The sequence below is a fragment of the Mobula birostris genome, chromosome 5 (assembly GCF_030028105.1).
Source record: "Mobula birostris isolate sMobBir1 chromosome 5, sMobBir1.hap1, whole genome shotgun sequence".
NCBI classification, from domain to species: Eukaryota; Metazoa; Chordata; class Chondrichthyes; order Myliobatiformes; family Myliobatidae; genus Mobula; species Mobula birostris.
The window spans coordinates 194,943,637-194,964,244 of record NC_092374.1 but is presented as its reverse complement, the minus strand read 5'-3'; the positions used below and the strand labels follow the sequence as shown (position 1 = coordinate 194,964,244).

Below are 20,608 nucleotides of genomic sequence, written 5' to 3'. Positions count from 1 at the left end.
TTCACAAAATATTTTCTCTATCAAGGCAAGCAATACAAAATGCCGTCGGGTACAAAATAATCCGGTGAAGGGAGGTTGCATTCCAAGTATAGCGAGTGAATGACTTTGTCATAAGTGTCAAAACAAAGCCGATATGTAGGTCATTGTACACCACATTGACGCAGATACCAAACAAAATATGTTTGTGGTTTCGAATCAAAGTCAAGCATATTCAGAGAAGGGCAGCGAGCTCAAGTCCTCTTTTAACTTAAACAACATCATTGTACTGCAGTCAGGATATTAACTAATATCTTCAAAAAAAGAACAAGTTGCTTCGGAAAACAGAAGCACGGTTACTATCATTGGCATATGTCGTGAACATATATTCCAATTTTATTTAGAGATACAGCGCGGAACAGGATCTACCAGCCCAGCAACTATATACAGTAACCGCAGCCGAATCATAGAACGAATTACCAATCACAAATTAACCTACCAACCGGTACGTCTTTGGAAAATGGGGGGAAACAGGAGTTCCCAGAGGATACCCTGGCCGTCACGAGGTGGGGTGTACAAATTCCTTACAGCCGGCGGCGGCGTTGAACCTCCGAGCTCGGACGCCACGACCTATGATAGCGTTACGCTCACCGGTAGGCAACCGTGGCGCCTGTATGTTGTTTGTCGGAAGCAGTATAATGCAATACGTTAACATACTGTGTTGTAATAAGAAATACGTATAAAGTTAAATAAGTAGTGCGAAGAAATAGAGGGATAGTGTTTATGGGTTCACTGTCCTCTCAGGAATCTGATGTCAGATGGGGAATAACTGTTCCTAGAACGTTGTGTGTACAAACGCAGAACGCAATAACAGGAAACCCAATCATCTCCATTATTATTCGTATATTACTAAAACAATTCCAAAAATACATAGTTAGAAGCGTGCAACTTGAACATGAAGCCAGTCAGAGCACGTGAAGCACGTGAAACCTTCGGTTTGACATTAATCGATATAAAATAATTATATTTTTGGCTGATAACTCATTCGTAAGGCCAGTGATGTTGTGGGGATGGAACTGGACTCTCTGACAGTGGTGTCTGAAAAGAGGATGCTGTCCAAGTTGCGTGCCACCTTGGACAATGTCTCCCATCCACTACATAATGTACTGGTTGGGCAAAGGAGTACATTCAGCCAGAGACTCATTCCACCGAGATGCAGCACAGAGCGTCATAGGAAGTCATTCCTGCCTGTGGCCATCAAACTTTACAACTCCTCCCTTGGAGGTTCAGACTCCCTGAGCCAATAGGCTGGTCCTGGACTTATTTCCTGGCATAATTTACATATTACTATTTAATTATTTATAGTGCAACTGTAACGAAAACCAATTTCCCGCGGGATCAATAAAGTATGACTATGACTATGGCTGTAAGGGAAAGGAGAAAAAGGAGAGCAGTGGTGATAGGAAGTTCCAGAGCGAGGGAAACAGGCAGGAGGTTCTGCAGACGTCAAATTGACGCCCAGATGGTGTGTTGCCTCACAGGTCAGGTGCCAGGGTCAGAGACGACTCAGGTTACGTGCACAGCATTCACAACGGGAAGGGTGAGCAGCAGGAGGTCGTGGTGCGTGTTGGTACGAACAACATACGTCGGGAAAGAGATAAGGTCCTGAAGACGGAATATAGGGAGTTAGGCAGGAAGCTAAAAAACAGTGTCTCCAGGGTTGTATTTTTTGAATTGCTGCCTGTGCCACGTGCCAGTGAAGGTAAGAACAGGACGATGTGGCAGATGAATGTGTGGCTGAAAAATGGGACAATGTTTCAGATTTGTGGATCATTTGGATCTCTTCTGAACACAGTATGACCTGTACAAAAGGAATGAGTTATACCTGAACTCGAAAGGGACCGATATGTTTGGACAGGGGTTTACCAGAGCTGCTAGAGAGGGTTTCAACTAGTTTTTACAGGGGTTGGGAACCTGAGTGATAGATCACAGATGGGGCAGTTGGTGTAAAGTCAGATGCAGCCTGTACAGAGACTGAGTAAGGATATGTTGTGGAAAGGACATAAATGCATTCAGTTGGATGAGCTAAGTTGTCTCTAATGCAAGAAGTATCAGGAACATGTCATGGTCCGGATCGGGGTCCCTTTAAATTTACCTTATTTATGTTACGATCCGGACTGTTGGTTCCCTATTTTCCCGTGTCCCTTGACTTTAGTGAATAGAGGCAATTAACACTCGGCTCATCTGGTAGTTTATAGTCTCCGGCTTTTAGCCGTTCGGCGTGGGAGTGTCTGCAAAGTCATTTAAGGTATGGTGTGCTGATGTCATTTGGCCGGAGCAAGCCTAGTCTTTGCCGAAGCGAGTGCCGGTAATTCGCCTTTTCCTCACCGGAGCAACCCTGTCCAGTTACCTCGTCAAAGCGAGCCCGCAAAGTCTCCTCACCCAGATGGGTCCGTCAGTTAATCCGCCGGAGCGAATCAAGAACCGCTGTCTACTGTTCCTGGACCGAGTCGACAGCTCGCCACTACCCGGAGGCTCCAAGCCAAGCCCTGGCCCCGGCGGCTTTCCAGCAGCAGGCCGGGCCCTGGCCCCGGCGGCTTTCCAGCAGCAGGCCGGGCCCTGGCCCCGGCGGCTTTCCAGCAGCAGGCCGGGCCCTGGCCCCGGCGGCTTTCCAGCAGCAGGCCGGGCCCTGGCCCCGGCGGCTTTCCAGCAGCAGGCCGGGCCCTGGCCCCGGCGGCTTTCCAGCAGCAGGCCGGGCCCTGGCCCCGGCGGCTTTCCAGCAGCAGGCCGGGCCCTGGCCCCGGCGGCTTTCCAGCAGCAGGCCGGGCCCTGGCCCCGGCGGCTTTCCAGCAGCAGGCCGGGCCCTGGCCCCGGCGGCTTTCCAGCAGCAGGCCGGGCCCTGGCCCCTTGTCTGAATCCCTTCTCTGACCCTCTCGCCTCTAGCCCTCGTCTGCAGCCTCCGCCTGCACTTCGGTCTAGTTCCATCACGGGAGCTAGATAGCTACTGTCTGGTGTTCATTCGGATTTGTCTTACTCCGTGGGGTAAGTCTGGCCGTCTTGCCGTTGCCCCGCCGGGGGTTATGAGTCCCAGCCCTATGTCCTGTACCCAAGGAGGGGTCCCTACTCTGTGTTCTGTGTATGTGTCTATAGTTCCATGTACCTGCTCTCCCGAGACCCAGGCACTGGGTCTGGCTCGGAGTCCATACCCTAGCCTCTTCATGACTCCTCTAGTTCTGGGAGCCGATTCCGAGTCCTAGGCCCAGACCCTTGGTCCTAGCCTAGTCGTAGTCCTGAGTCCTTGTCCAGTTCGCTACTCCTGCTCCTTGCTAGCTCTCCTGGTATCGAACAATAAACGAAATCTAAGTAACCTCACAAGATGTGTCTTGAATTTGGGTCCACCCTTTCTCCCAATGCACCCCTCAGTGTGACAGAACGCTCCCGCCAAACACAAACTGTTTTTCCAAACTCTTGTCAGCCTGAAAGTCAAGGTGTTGTTCCCTTTTGCCCACCGGCCAAATCCACCACCACCCCCCGCCCCCCTCCACCCACCCGGGTCATCGATAGTACAGGCAAATCTGTTGGTCGCCTGGAGGCTCTCATTGGAAGGGGGAACACTGTCATGGTCCGGATCAGGGTCCCTTTAAATTTACCTTGTTTATGTTACGATCCGGACCGTTGAATCCCTGTTTTCCCGTGTCCCTTGACTTTGGCGATTAAAGGCAATTAACACTCGGCTCAACCGGTAGTTTATAGTCTCCGGCTTTCGGCCGTTCGGCGCGGGAGCGTCTGCAAAGTCATTTCAGGTACGGTGTGCTGATGTTATCTGGCCGGAGCAAGCCTAGTCTCTGCCGAAGCCAGTGCCGGTAATTCACCTTTTCCTCACCGGAGCAACCCAATCCAGTTACCTCGCCAAAGCAAGCCTGCAAAGTTTCCTCACCGAGGTGGGTCCGTCAGTTAACCTGCTGGAGGGAATCAAGAACCGCTGTCTACTGTTCCTGGGCCGAGTCGAGAGCTCGCCACTACCCGGAGGCTCCAAGTCACGTCTTGGCCCTGGCGGCATTCTAGCACCGAGTCACGTCCTGGCCCTAGCGGTCTGTGATTCCTGTCCTACCCCCTTGTCTGAATCCCTTCTCTGCCCCTCTCTCCTCTAGCCCTCGTCTGCAGCCCCCGCCTGCACTTTGGTCTAGTTCCATAACCGGGGCTAGATAGCTACTGTCTGGTGTTCATTTGTGTTGGTCTGGTCTTGTCCTCGCCTCTGTGGGGTAAGTCAGGCCATCTTGCCGTTGCTCCGCGGGGGGGGGGGGGGGGGTCATGTCTTGTCTGGTCCTCGCCTCCGTGGGGGTAATTCTGGCCGTCTTGCCGTTGCCCCGCAGGGGGTCATGTGTCCCAGCCCTGTGTCCTGTACCCAAGGAGGGGTCCCTACTCTGTTCCGTGTATGTGTCTATGGTTCCATGTACCTGCTCTCCCGAGACCGAGGCTCTGCTTTCCATGTTCCTCCTCTCCCTAGCCCATGTCATGTCCATGCCTGGTTCTGGGGTCCGAGCCCGAGGCAAGACCCATGTACTGGGTCCATGCCCAGTCTCGGGCTCGGAGTCCATACTATAGCCTCTTCATGTCTCCTAGTTCTGGGAGCCAATTCCGAGTCCAAGCCCAGACCCTTGATCCCAGCCTAGTCGTGGTCCTGAGTCCTTGTGCAGTTCGCTACTCCTGCTCCTGCCTAGCTCTCCTGGTATCGAACAATAAACTCAATCTAAGTAACCTCATAAGATGTGTCTTGAATTTGGGTCCACCCTTGCTCCCAATGCACCCCTCAGTGTGGCAGAACAAGGATCATGAACTTAAAGCATGGGTCTACAAAATTGTGGTCATTTTCGAGACTTGACAGTCAGAAGGGCAGGAAAGGCTGCTGAATGTCCTGAGTCTTAGATGTTTCAAAACAGATAGGGAGAGAGGGAAAAGATGTGAAAGAGAGGAATCGTATCACAGCAGTAGAAAAGGAGGACATTGTGGAGGGATCATTCTACTGGATCAACATATGTGAAATTCAGAAACAGAAAGGAGCAACTACTCAATTGGGAGTATTCTATCAACCTTCCAAGAGCAATAGGGACACCGAGGAGTATATCAGGAGGCAGATACTGGAGAAGTGCAAAAAAAAAAAGGGTTGTCATCTGGGTGACTTCAACTTCCCTGATATTGATTTGCATCTCCTTCATGCAAATGGTTTAGCTGGGAAGGAATGTGCTCAGTGTGTCCAGGAAGAATTGCTGACTCGGCATTGACAGGCTGACCAGAAGAGAGGCCATTCTGTATTGAGTACTAGGCAGTCAGCCTGGTCAAGGGACAGCTCTCAGTGAATAAACATTTTAAAGACAGCTACCACAGCTCTCTTACTTCTGGCATAGCCTTGGACAGAGATGGGAGCAGGAAGAGTATTTCACTGTGGGGAAGGACAATTATGAAGCTATTAGACAGGAACTTGGGAGTGTAAAATCTGAATAGACGTACTTAGAAAAGTGTATGATGGAAATGTGGAGGTTGTTTAAGGAGCAGTTGCATGGGATTCTGAATCAGCTTGTCTACTGAGGCTGGAAAGGAAAGTAGGGTGATGGAGCCAAGGTTGACATCTAGTCAGGTAGAAGGAAGTGTACTGGGGTATGAAAAAGCCTTGGCTAGTAGAATTAAGGAGATTTAAGGCATTTTACACATGCATAAAGAATAGGTGGAAGACTAGAGCCAGGGCAGGACTGATCATGGATAAAAGAAACACGTGTCTAAACTGGTAGGATGTGAGGGTGGTCCTTAATGAATACTTTGCCTTCGTATTCACAAGTGAGTAGGACCTTGACAAGTGTTGGCTAGAATAATCTGATATGCTGGCACACAATGAGGTTAAGAAAGAGGATGTACTGGGGATTTTGGGGGGAAATAAGATAGCTTCGTTCCCAGGGCCAGATGAGGTTACTATGGGAAGCAAGGGAAGAGATTGTTGTGCCTTTTGGTGGGTTTTTTTTTTTTTGGTCCTCACTTGCCACAGGAGAAGTACGAGATGATTGGAGGTGGCAAATATCATTCCTTTGTTCAGGAAAGTGAGTAGGGATAACCATGCGGAATTATAGACCAGTGAGTCTTTCTTCAGTGGTAGGCAAATTACTGGAGAAGATTCTTAGAGACAGGATTTATAAACCTAGTCTGATTAAGTATAGTCTGCATGACTTTATGATGGACAGGTCATGCTTCATGAGCTTGATTGAATGCTTTGAGGATGTGATAAAGCACATTGATGTTAGAAGAGGAGTGGATGTGGTGAATAAGGATTTTAGTAAAGTATTTGATAAGGTTGCCCATGTTAGACTCATTCAGAAAGTCAGGAGGCTTGGGATCCAGGGAAATGGCTACATACATTTGAAATTAACTTGCCCACATAAGGAAGAGGGTGGCAGTAAACATGTATTCTGCCTGAAGGTCCATGACTAGTGGTGTTCCATAGTGATCTGTCCTGGGGCCCCTGCTCTTTGTGATTTTTATAAATAACATATAGGTTAGTAAGTTCCCAGATGACACAAAGTTTGGTGACGTTGTATATAGTGTAAAAGTTTGCCATAGGTTACAACCGGACATGCAGAGCTGGGATGAGAAGTGGCAGATAAGTGTGAAGTGTTGCACTTTGGATGGTTGTACTTGAATGTAAATTACAAAGTTAATTGCAGAAATTTTAAGAATGTGGATAAACAGTAGAATCTTGGGGTACACATTCATAGTCATACTTTATTGATCCTGGGGGAAATTGGTTTTCATTACAGTTGCACCATAAATAATTAAATAGTAATAAAACCATAAATAGTTAAATAGTAATATGTAAATTATGCAGGAAATAAGTCCAGGACCAGCCTATTGGCTCAGGGTGTCTGACCCTCCAAGGGAGGAGTTGTAAAGTTTGATGGCCACAGGCAGGAATGACTTCCTATGACGCTCTGTGTTGCATCTCGGTGGAATGAGTCTCTGGCTGAATGTACTCCTGTGCCCACCCAGTACATTATGTAGTGGAAGGGAGACGTTGTCCAAGATGGCATGCAACTTGGACAGCATCTTCTTTTCAGACACCACCGTCAGAGTCCAGTTCCATCCCCACAACATCACTGGCCTTACGAATGAGTTTGTTGATTCTGTTGGTGACTGCTACCCTCAGCCTGCTGCCCCAGCACCCAACAGCAAACATGATCGCACTGGCCACCACAGACTCGTAGAACATCCTCAGCATCATCCAGCAGATCTTAAAGGACCTCAGTCTCCTCAGGAAATAGAGATGGTTCTGACCCTTCTTGTAGACAGCCTCAGTATTCTTTGACCAGTCCAGTTTATTGTCAATTCATATCCCCAGGTATTTGTAATCCTCCACATTCATAGATCCCTCAAAGTTGCTGCACAAGTTGATAGGCTGGTTAAAATGTGCATTGCCCTTTAGTGTTCATGGGACTGAGTTCAAAGGTTGTGAGGTAACGTTGCTGCTCTATAAAATTCTGATTACCCTATCCATAGAAATCCTTACACCATTACTCCTCCTTTCCTATACAGCCAAGCAAGCCAAGAGCTATAGCCTTTCTAACTGTAGATGCCAGGAGAAGTCTTTCCATTTTCAGTAGTCAGGCCCAAACTCTAGTTGGAGAGTAAGATATCTCCTTGGTTTTCCTAATGAACATATCTGACCTCCCTGTAATCATAATGTAAGATTTAGCATATTATAGTCAAAAGACCCTGATTTAATTTGATAGATCTGTCCATTTTATAACATTGATCTTTTCTGCATTTGCTCCAGCAATTTTTCTACGGAATTTTTTGGCTTATTTTGCTTTCTATCTTCACAACAACTAGAACCTAGGAGAGTACAGCACAGTGCAGACCTGGACTGTGTTGTAATATTCTATGCTGTATGATTGGTAGTCATCCACTATTTTTGCTCTATGCTGGGCTGATCTGGTTCCACTCATATCCAAATGATCATAGGTTAATCACATGTAATTCCATGACCTTCCATATACCACAGTTCCTTTTGGTGTCCATAAAAGATTCCATGCAGATCTCTGGAAGGAGTATTGAGTACAGGAGATCGGATGTTATGATGAAGTTGTACAAGATATTGCTGAGGCCTAAAATGAAGTAATATGAGCAATTTTGGTCACCTACCTACAGGAAAGAACAATAAAGGTTCAAAGAATACAGAGAAAATTTACAAGGATATTGACTGGTCTGGAGAACCTGAGTTATATGTGTAACATGCTGTAAGGTTTCACTGATAATGTAATGGTTTCTCTGTAGCAGCAATGTCTGGGTTATTACTAGAGATAATGGGGTTTGGAATGCTGTCCTTCTTTCTTGTGAGTCTGGAAGAGAGATTTTCACTGTCTTTTGCCAGGGAGAGATGAGGAGAGAAGACACGAATGGAGAGAGTTGGTGGAGTGCCGGACGAAGTGGACTTGGAGCGAGGGTCCGAAGGGCAGCGACGATCGGAGGAGGTTGATGGTGGACAACTGGCTTATCAGTGAGCTCCAACATTGCACAATAGTGTTTCATAAGAATGGGCCCTTTTTCTTTTTTTTTTTGTTTTCTTTACTAACCATATAGTCAAAGTAAGAATTACAAAGCTTAATCGTTTAATCACACATTGTGTACTGTTTGTTATTTCAGGTACTGATTTGTAACGGGACACATCACACAGCATCCACCCAAATGAGGTTTCTTATGTTTGGCCGGGCCAGGGGCTATCACCCCTTATATTAAGCTGCTAGCTGAAGTGAGAGTTACATATGGAAAGATTGAATAGGTTAGGACTTTATTCTTTGGAACATAGAAGATTGAGAGGAGATTTGACAGAGGTATACAAAATTATGAGGGATATAGATAGTGTTAATGCAAACAGGCTTTTTCCACTGAGGTTGGGTGGGACTGCAACCGGTGGTCATGGGTTGAGGGTAAAAGGCGAATAATTAAGGGGGAACATGAGGGGAAACTTCACTCAGGCCGTGAGAGCGTAGAATGAGCTGCCAGCACAAGCAGTGCATGCGAGTTCAATTCCAATATTTAAGAGAAGTTTGGATAGGTACATGGGATAGTAGGGGTATGGAGGACTATGACCAGGGTGCAGTTTGATGGGAGTAGGCACAAACTAGATGGATTGAAGGAACTGTTTCTTTAGCGTACATTTCTGTGACTCCATGCATGCCGAATATTTACCCAGGTGTTAGTCACCTTTAAAACCTCAGCCAACATCACTGGTGATCTGCTCATGTTGCTGTTTGTCTGATCTTGCAGTATAACACATTTCTATTGCATTTACAATATTACAGCTATGACTACACATGTCTAGCATGTCATTATACAGTCCCGTGGAATATCCTGAGGTTCTATGATATCAAGTCAAGCTTAACATTATATGTATAATTTCTGTGAGGTCCTGATAGAGTAAAAGGTTCACAGCAGCATTACAATCATGTAAATTCAGGCAACATACATAACATAAATTATAATTACAACTTGTAACATAAGCTGCTTGGTATGGCAATTGCTTTACCCATGACCACAAGAAAGTGTAGAGAGTTGTGGATGCAGCTTAGAACATCACAGAAACCAGCCTCCACTCTGTGGTAAACATCTACATTTCTTGCTGCCTTGGTAAAGCAACCAGCATAGTTAAAGACCCCTCCCATTCCAGACATTCCCTCTTCTCCCCTCTCCCATTGGCCATAAAATACAGAAGTCTGAAGGCACAAGTATCAGGCTCAAGGACAACTTCTCTCCTGCTGTAATAAGACTATTCAATGATCCACTTGTATGATAAGAATGGGCTCTCTCCCCTTATGGCCTTGCGTCTTATTGTATACCAGCTAAGCACTTTCTCTATCACCATAACTCTTTATTCAACATTTGGTTATTGTTCACTTTGTACTACCTTAATGATGCAAAACAAAGCTGTTCACTGTACATGCGACAATAATAAACGAATTTACCAATAAACCAATTTATTCATAAATTATACAAGACAATGAAGAAAATTAACTCTGCAAAACAAGACATTGATGTAAAAGGAAAACAATCAGAGACATAACTACGGTAGTGTAGGCAGTGGTACCTAGTATTCTAGTGCTGAGGTAGGGCTCGTGTCGTGCAGACCAGTTTAAGAACCTGATGGTTGTAAGAAAGTAGAATCTCAATCAGGTTTAATATCACCAGCCCATGTCAAGAAGTTTGTTGTTGAAGCATAGGAGCACAACACTTCAAAGTACCAGCGACCCAGGTAAAACTCCTGCTGCTCTCTGTAAGGAGTTTGTATGTTCTCCCCGTGACAGCTCTCATGGGTTTCCTCCAGGAGCTCAGGATTCCTCCCACGATCCACAGACATACCAGTTAGTAAGTTAATTTGTCATTGTAAATATATATTGTTGAAACTCTGGTTTGGCCACATCTGGAGCATTTCATTGAGTTTTAGTCACTCTATTACAGAAAGGATGTGGAGGCTTTAGAGAGGGTGCAGAAGAGGTTTACCAGGATGTTGTTTGTATGAAAGGGCAGATGCTATAAGGAGAGGTCAGATAAACTAAGGTTCAAGGTACATTTAATATCAATGTATGAATGCAGTATACTACTCTGAGATTCATCTTCTCCAGATAGCCACAAAACAAAAAAAAAACATGTAAGCCGTTCAAAGGAAAGCATCACACGCCCCCACCCCCTGCAGTAAGGAAGCTCAGATCGCAGCTTATGAGGGTGAAAGATGATCTGGGGCCTCAAGATGGCTGGTGTTTACAGGATTTCCTGTGGATGCAGAGCAGTGTATGACAGCCAGCTGGGGCAGATGTGGCACACGGTGGAAACCCAAAGTACAGGAGGCTCGTTTACCCAGAGAAATTGCAGAACATTGCATTGGCAACGGCCATCGGATTGACTTTGATGGCACAGAACTACTGTGTTATGCCAATGGCTTTTGGGACTGCATGGTGAAGGGAGCCATTGAAATAAAATTAGAGAAAAATAATTTTAACAAAGACGAAGGTCTCGCTATAAGTCAGAACCGTAATTAGATTATAAACAAGGTAGGGCAGCAGAAACCTGATTGGATGAGGACTAACCAATCAGGAGGGATGGATATGCCCTGACTAGACACACTCAGACATCATTCTTGATCAAGATGGCAGACTCTGTCACCAAAACACCAGCTGAAGTCAATACTTGTACCCGGGTGGAAGCCCGAGAAGGGTTTACCCCATATACAAAATAAATCACACAAGAATATCAACACCCTCCCCCCACCATGTGCAAAAAAGTAATCATGCAGATGGGAACAAGAACATCAAAGCCCGAATTCTCCTCATCACGCGAAAAAAAACAAAGAAACCATGCAAACAGCAGCAAAACCTGATTGAAGGGTATAAAATTAAGAGAGGTATGTCTCTTTCCCGCAGTTAATATATCTAATACTTGAGCGCATGCATCTAAAGTGGGAGGGGATCAGTTCAAAGCAGGTATGCAGAACAAGTTTTTTTAAACAGTGGTGAGTGCCTGGAATTCATTGTCAGGGATGGTGGTGGAGGCAGGTATAATAGAGGTTCTTAGACAGTCATAGTCATAGTCATAATTTATTGATCCCGGGGGAAATTGGTTTTTGTTACAGTTGCACCATAAATAATAAATAGTAATTAAACCATAAATAGTTAAATAGTAATATGTAAATTATGCCAGAAAATTATGAAATAAGTCCAGAACCAGCCTATTGGCTCAGGGTGTCTGACCCTCCAAGGGAGGAGTTGTAAAGTTTGATGGCCACACGCAGGAATGACTTCCTATGACGCTCTGTGTTGCATCTCGGTGGAATGAGTCTCTGGCTGAATGTACTCCTGTGCCCAATCAGTACATTATGTAGTGGATGGGAGACATTGTCCAAGATGGCATGCAACTTGGACAGCATTCTGTTTTCAGACACGACCGTCAGAGAGTCCAGTTCCATCCCCACAACATCACTGGCCTTACGAATGAGTTTGTTGATTCTGCTGGTGTCTGCTACCCTCACCCTGCTGCCCCAGCACACAACAGCAAACTTGATAGCACTGGCCACCACAGACTCGTAGAACATCCTCAGCATTGTCTGGCAGATGTTAAAGGACCTCAGTCTCCTCAGGAAATAGAGACGGCTCTGACGCTTCTTGTAGACAGTCTTAGTGTTCATTAAGCACGTTAATATGCAGAGAATGGAGGGAGAAGGATCATGGAGGGGATTAGTGTATTTGTGTTTCATTAACTGAGTTAGTTCAGCAAAGGGCGGAAGAACCTTTTCCTGGGTTCTACTGTTCTGTGTTCCAGTACTACAGGCACTGCAAAAATACAAACTATATTCATCCCTTCTGCCTTCTTTTAGAGATTTTGTCCCCAGCTATAGCAACCTTTTACCACTTGATGGCAAATTCTGTTTGCTGACCGTTCTTGCAAAGCATCTTTTGCCACTTCAAAGGGACGTTTGAAGGTCTGTGTTGGTCAGACAGTAACCCCTTCCTGCCACATGATTGCGCCCATGCTCCATGTCAGCTCAATTCAGTTTCGCCCAGTTTCATCAACAGAGTAATTCGGCCCGAAACGTCAATTCTTAATTCCACTCCAAAGATGCTGCCTGATCTGCCGAGCTCCTCCAACATTTTGAGTCTATTATTCTGAGTCTTGTGCATGTTATTCAGCAGAATTACTTGTGTTTACTCAAAGACGGAGACACTGAGGAAGCTGAGTGAACGAGGTGGGGTTGGTCCAGACTGGCAGTTGGGGCCGTTTATTGATTGAGTGGGTGGGGACTTTAGGGTGGAGGAGCCTAGTAGTTTGGAAAGAGTTAGTTTGTAGCCTATGGCTGCAAAAGGGAGAGGACGTGTTGAGATTGAAGGGGGAAGGCGGGAGACTGTGGAATTAAGGGTAGCCAAAAAAGGGGTGCATCAAGTGAAAGACCTGAAGTAATGGGGACAACAAATTGAGGAAAATGGGTGAATTGGAGGAATTTATAGTTCTGTATAAAATTAAAGGTCAGAAGGAAAGGAAAGGAGGATTTAGAGCCCTTAATCCTTTGAAAGTGGCAGCAGCATTAGAGAACCAAATAAGTAAAGGATTCCAGGCCAAGGTTTTGTCTCATGGATTGCTGAAAATTTGTTGCAAAGATATTGACCAATATAACAGTGCTAAAATGGTGGGAAAATTGCTTGTGAAAGTGGAGTGTATTACTCTGAAAGAAAGGAAGGGAGTTAAGGGAGTAGTGTATGGTATTTGGTCTGGCATGACTGAAAAGGAAATTTTGGACAATGTTAAAGGTGGTCGAGTGATTGAAGCCAAACGATTAAAATCAAAAGAAGGTGGTAATTGGGATTCTCCTGTTCTTCTGGTTTTTGCAGGTGATGTTCTTCCAACTAGAGTCTTTCTTGGGTGCATGTCTTATCAAGTTAGAGAATACATTAGGCCTCCCTTACACTGTTATAATTGCCAGAGATTTGGACACGTTGCTGGTTCATGTCAAGGTAAAAGAAGATGTATGAAATGTGGAGAGGATCATGTTATTAAAGCATGTAAGGCAGCGGTGCCTAAATGCAGTAACTGTGGAGGAGACCATATAGCAGTGTTCAGAGGATGTGAGTATTTTAGTTAGGCAAAGCAGATTCAGGATGTTAGTATCCAACAAAAAATATCATATGCTGAGGCAGTGAAGAAAGTTGATAGAGAGCAAAGGATAAGTAAAGAAAAGATTGGAATGATGGGGAGTCAGTTCATTCCGAGTTCTCCAACTATGGTTCCTTCAGGCGTGTTATTGATGACTAAAGAGTCTTTTTTGGCATTTGTTGTTGATGTACTGGTCTGGGCTAAAACTACAGCCAAGAAATCAGATATGATAAAAGTATTTGTTGGAGCTGCAGAGAGATTCCTTGATATAAAACAGATTTCACCAGAAAAATCACATGAGTATATGACAGACAAACAATCACTAAATACTTCCCAGCTGTCGGAATCAGAGAGTACAGAGGAGCTTTATGTGGATGAAGAGGCCAATAATTAGTATTTGGATGTTTTTACTATTACAATGGAATGCAAGAAGTTTATCTGCAAATGGTCAAGAATTAAAAAGATTTGTTGGAACTTTTAAAGACAAGCCTGATTTGATCTGTATACAGCAGACATGGTTAAAGCCTCATTTAGATTTTGTGATCCCTGGATATGATAGCTTGAGAGCTGACAGAATGGGTAAATCTAGTGAAGGGTGTGAAACTTTCATAAAAACAGGACTCCAGTTTAGAAGACTTTATTTTAAATCTAACCTTGAAATTGTGGCTGTGGAGGTTTGGAGCTCTCGTGATCAAATAACTTTGATTAACTTTTATAATCCAGGTAATATGATATTATGAGATTTGGATGAAATTATGACTAAGGTAAGATCCCCAGTAATCTGGGTTGGAGATTTCAATGCCCATAATCCTATATGGGGTAGTGAAGTAAAGATAGTGATGGAGCGGTAGTTGAGGAGTTTCCAGATAAATACAACATGGTACTGCTAAATGACGGAAGGCCTACAAGATTTAATATTGTAAAGAATACTTGTAGTCACTTAGACTTATCTATCACTTCCTCAAACTTCGCTAGGGTTGGGGAGTGGGATGTTATGCACAGATACTCACTAGGAAGTGATCACTATCCTATATTATGTAGATTTGGTAGAAATTTGATAGTAGAAGTTGAGGAGAGGTCTGCTAGGTATATTGGCCCATTGGGATGAGTACCAGAAGAAAACTGTGGATATAATAGAAGAAAGTAATAGCAAGGGCTCCATAGATGATTGGAATGAATCCCTCTGTTCTATAATGACAGGAGGAGTCCTAGTCTAGTCCTAGTTTGTATCGGCCTATAGCTTTAACGTCAGTGCTTTGTAAAGTTATGGAACAAATGGTCACCAACAGACTTGTTTATTTTTTGGAAAATAAGGGACAGTTTGCTGCCTATCAAAATGGTTTTAGAACTGGAAGAGCAACAATGGAATCTGTTGCCCTTTTAGATCATGATATTAAAAAAGCCTTTCAAAATAGAGAAGTAATGGTAAGTGTATTTCTAGATATTGAAAGAGCATATGACTCACTATGGAGGGATGGCTTATTAATTAAACTCTATGATGCAGGAATTAGAGGTAGAATGTTTAATTGGATCAAAGATTTCCTTAAAGAAAGGACAATTCAAGTAAGAATAGGCGGAGCAAGCTCCAAGTCTGTTAAAATGGGTAATGGTACCCCTCAAGGAAGTGTCATTAGTCCAGTTCTTTTTAATGTCATGATAAATGATATCTTTGATCAGGTAGGGACAGGATTTGGCAAGTCATGGTTTGCAGATGATGGTGCAATCTGGAAAAGAGGAAGAAACATCAGGTATATATTAAGGCAGGTACAAAAGGCTTTAAGATCAGTTGAAAACTGGGCTAATGAATGGGGTTTCAGGATTTCTGCTTCTAAGTCCAAATATATGATTTTTGGCTTTAGAAGAAAGATTCCTGATTGTGAATTGTGTCTATATGATTATCCACTAGAAGAAGTCAAGGTATTCAAGTTTTTAGATGTCTGATGAAAGACTTACTTGGAGGGTTCATATAGATAAAACAATTGGAAAGTGTGAGAAAGTTTTAAATGTTATGAGAAGTATTGCTGGATGCGACTGGGGAGCAGGGCGGGAACTATGTACTTAATATATCTAGCTATGATTAGATCAGTTATAGATTATGGTTGTGTTGCTTATGGTTCCACTGCTACGGCAGTGCTTGGAAAACTAGACACTGTGCAGTCCAAAGCACTTAGACTCTGTTGTGGAGCTTTTAGAACAACATCAGTCCCAGCATTGTGTGTGGAGATGGGAGAAGTGCCTCTGCATTTAAGACGAATTCAGTTGGGCTTGCAGTACTGGGTAAAACTAAATTGATTCAATCACAGCTGTCCATCAAAGTGTCTTTTGCAGAGGAAGTCGGAGCACCAAAGTAAAATTAAAAGATACCCATTTTTAGATTTGGTTAATAACTGGGCTGTGAAATTGAAACAGACTGAGGAAGACATAGTTGACCAAACTTGCTTGCCACCCGTCCCTTTTTGGCTCTTTCCAGAACGAGAAGTAGACCTATTCCTCCTTTTTCAGCTTGAGGAAGCAGTGCAATTTCGTCAGCATTGATCACAAATGAATATTTAAATAATAAATGGGGATCTTATCTGAAGGTTTTTACTGCTGGCTCAGTGGACCCAGAGAGCAGTAGGGCAGGATTTAGGATGTATCTGTCTCAACTTGGAGTTAAGATTGGTCACCAGGCTTCAGATGGTGTTTCTGTCTTTGCAACAGAATTATTAGCAATCCTCTGGGCCTTATGGTGGATAGAAGACTCTCGACCACGTAGGGTTATCATCTGTACGGATTCTGCTGCTGCTTTAGAGGCTATAAAAGGGAATCAATCAAAAGCTCATCCTGACATAGTTGCTGAGATTCTCTTAGTGCTGTTTAGAGTAGGGACAATGGATTGTGCAGTTAGGTTTTCATGGATACCTGGGCATGCTGGGGTGGAGGGAAATGAAATCGTGGATGGCATTGCAAAGTCTTCCTTACAGAGCAGGCAAGTAGAAATTAGAGTTCCCCTAGGCAGAGCAGAATTGAGAAGTAGGATTAAAAAAGGTATAGCAAAGAAGTGACAGGAGGATTAGAAAAATGAATTAAGGGGCAGGCATTATTTTTCTAGTCACCCACTAGTTAAAAAGGTCTCAGACTGTTACCTTTTAAGTCGTAGGGATATGGTGACATTTACAAGACTTAGGTTAGGTTGGGGCATTGTGGGCTAAACTATTATTAATCCATCCTACTGGATTATGTGACTGTGGTAGTCCAGAGACAGTCCAGCATGTTTTGCTGAGCCGTAATCGATACAAAATTGAAAGAAGCATGTTGTTCAAGAGGCTATCTGGCTTAAATTTATTTTGGTTTTCTATTAAATCTTTGTTTGGCCATCAAGAGAATCAACATCTGATTGAAGACAAACAACAGGAATTCTGCAGATGCTGGAAATTCAAGCAACAGACATCAAAGTTGCTGGTGAACGCAGCAGGCCAGGCAGCATCTGTAGGAAGAGGTGCAGTCGACGTTTCAGGCCGAGACCCTTCGTCAGGACTAACTGAAGGAAGAGTGAGTAAGGGATTTGAAAGTTGGAGGGGGAGGGGGAGATCCAAAATGATAGGAGAAGACAGGAGGGGGAGGGATGGAGCCAAGAGCTGGACAGGTGATTGGCAAAAGGGATACGAGAGGATCATGGGACAGGAGGTCCGGGAAGAAAGACAAGGGGGGGGGACCCAGAGGATGGGCAAGAGGTATATTCAGAGGGATGGGGAGAAAAAGGAGAGTGAGAGAAAGAATGTGTGCATAAAAATAAGTAACAGATGGGGTACGAGGGGGAGGTGGGGCCTTAGCGGAAGTTAGAGAAGTCGATGTTCATGCCATCAGGTTGGAGACTACCCAGACGGAATATAAGGTGTTGTTCCTCCAACCTGAGTGTGGCTTCATCTTTACAGTAGAGGAGGCCGTGGATAGACATGTCAGAATGGGAATGGGATGTGGAATTAAAATGTGTGGCCACTGGGAGATCCTGCTTTCTCTGGCGGACAGAGTGTAGATGTTCAGCATAGCGGTCTCCCAGTCTGCGTCGGGTCTCGCCAATACGTAAAAGGCCACATCGGGAGCACCGGACGCAGTATATCACCCCAGTCGACTCACAGGTGAAGTATTGCCTCACCTGGAAGGACTGTTTGGGGCCCTGAATGGTGGTAAGGGAGGACGTGTAAAGGCATGTGTAGCACTTGTTCCGCTTACACGGATAAGTGCCAGGAGGGAGATCAGTGGGGAGGGATGGGGGGGACGAATGGACAAGGGAGTTGCGTAGGGAGCGATCCCTGTGGAATGCAGGGGGGGGGAGGGAAAGATGTGCTTAGTGGTGGGATCTCGTTGGAGGTGGCGGAAGTTACGGAGAATAATATGTTGGACCCGGAGGCTGGTGGGGTGGTAGGTGAGGACCAGGGGAACCCTACTCCTAGTGGGGTGGTGGGAGGATGGAGTGAGAGCAGATGTATGTGAAATGGGGGAGATGCGTTTAAGAGCAGAGTTGATAGTGGAGGAAAGATTGAAGAGTTTATTATTCAGTTTATACGTGAGACTAGGTTATATTCGAGAATTTGGGTTCCTTGAAATTCTATAATTAATTATACATCCTGCGGAGGGCTGTAATACGCCTAGATGCTTCTAAACAGCCGGAAATAGAAGAAGAAGCTGAGTGAACAGTGAGGGGATACTCAGAACCTCTATTTCCTCGGAAGGCTAAAGAAGTTCGGCACGTACTATCAACCTTTACCAATTTTCAGTGAGGTACTTTGGAAATCATCCTATCCGGATGCACCACGACCTGGTCCAGCAACTGTTCTGCCTTGACTGCGTAAAAAAACCGCAGAGAGTTGTGGACACAGTGTTTCAATACGCCCCCGACCACACCAGCTTCCGGGATTTAGCCGCTCCGATTTTCCGGAATATGGATAGCTGGCGTGGCTCTGTGAAAGATTCAGACCCTCCCCTCTAATTGGTGGCCATGTTGTAGCGCCAGGATTTTAAAATTTAAAGAGCAACTGAACTGAGGTTCGCGGTTCAATCGTCAGCTCTACTTTGGAGTTCGGCGTTTGGTTTCGAACCCTATCCTCGTTTCAGTCTCCTATCATGCCTCGATTCTAGTCTCGAATACTCCAGCGCTTGGGCCCTGACCATCCTCGCCTAGGTCTCTCGTCACTCACAGCTTGGCATATCATAGGACCCAACCTTCCCTCCAGAGATTCTGTCGAAACTCCTCACTGCCGCGGTAAAGTAGCTAACATAAACAAGGACCCCACCTACCCTGAACGTTCTCTTTTCTTCTCCTTCCCACCAGACAGAAGATAGACAAGGCTGAAAGCACATTCTACCAGGCTCAAAGACAGCTTCTATCTCGTTGTTACCGAACGGTTCCCCTGGTATGATAACATATTCTCTTGACCTCACAATCAACCTCATGATGCTGCATTTTATTGTCTACCTGCACAGCACTCTCTGTAACTGTAAAATTTTATTCTGCATCTGTTACTGTTTTGCCTTGCACTACCTCAATGTACTAAGATTAAGCTTACAATACACTTCATATTGATCTTGCACCTTATTGTTTACCTGACTGCACTTTCATTGTAGCTTTTACACTTTATTGTGCACGGGTATTATTCTACCTCGATGTACTGAGTAATGATTTGATCTGCATGAGCAATATGCAAGACAAATGATTCATTATATCTTGGTACATGTGACAATAACAAACCAATTCCAGTTCCAGTTTGAGAGGTACTCCAGTACCATTTGTACAAGCCGTTGATGTGAGCAAGTGTACGGCAGAAACTGGAAGGCTGCAGCAAAAGCCGGAAAGAAGAAGAAATAAAAACATTGGGTAATGTGGGTCCCACGGAAGATTAGACAGAGAAGCAAATGTATAGTTCCGGGTCAGAGACACTTTGGATGAGTGATCCCACTGCTCTGTCAAGTCCACTCAGCAGCTGATGTATGATGCCAAAGCAGCTTTAAAAAAATTAAGATGCATGGGATCCGCAGCAAATTGACTGTTTGGATTCAGAACTGGCCCGTGCATTGACGTCAGAGGGTAGTAGTTGAAGGGACTTATTTGAGCTGGAAGTCTGCGATTTGTGGAGTTCTGCAGGGATCTGTGCTGGTATTTCTGCTGTTTGTAATGTATATCAATGATCTAGTTGAAAATGTAGATGGGTTGGTTAGTAAGTTTATGGGTGATACCAAGATTGGTGGAGTTGTGGATAGTGTTGAATACTGGCAAAGAATACAGCACAATATAGACCAGTTTTAGATATGGCCTGAGTAATGGCAGATGGAGTTTAACCCAGATAAATGTGAGGTGTTGCACCTTGGTAGGGAAAAAGCAAGGTGACAATATTCTGCTCAGGGCAAGATCCTTAACAATGTTGCCGAGCAGAGGGAACTTGAAATCCAAGTTCTTAGCTCCTTGAAAGTAGCTACTTAGGTCGATAAGGTGGTTCAGAAGGCTTATGGGATACTTGCTTTTATTAGTTGAGGCATTGAGTTCAAAAGTTGCAACTTTATAAAGCTCTGGTGAGGCCACATCTGGAGTGCTGTGTCCATTGCTGGCTGCCACACTATAGGAAGCATGTTGAGGCTTTGGAGAGGGTGTAGAAGAAGTTTACAATGATGCAGCCTGGTTTGTGATATCACAAGAGGCTGCATAAATATAGGTTGTTTTCTCTGAAGCATTGGAGGCTGATGGGAGATCTGATAGAGGTTTACAAGATAATGAGAGGCGTAGATAGAGTGGACAGAGTATCTGTTTCCCAGGGTCGAAATGTCTAATACCAGAGGACATGCATTGAAGGTGAGAGGGGGGTAGGTTTATGTCATGGTCCGGTCTGTGAAGTCCACATTCCAGTTCACGGTCCGGTCCGTCGATCCATATTCCGGGTTTTCCTGTTTTCCCCGGTTCTGTTGGGCTCCATAATTGAGGCAC

General features: G+C 44.7%; 1 long non-coding RNA gene across 1 annotated transcript; it reads left to right on the top strand.

The window, feature by feature from the left end:
* The first annotated feature begins 253 nt into the window (after window positions 1-253).
* Window positions 254-19,183, top strand: LOC140197420 (uncharacterized). Its single transcript, XR_011885950.1, has 4 exons — window positions 254-629; window positions 8,390-8,515; window positions 17,015-17,184; window positions 18,965-19,183. It is a non-coding gene; the product is annotated as an uncharacterized lncRNA (long non-coding RNA).
* The last annotated feature ends 1,425 nt before the right edge of the window (window positions 19,184-20,608 follow it).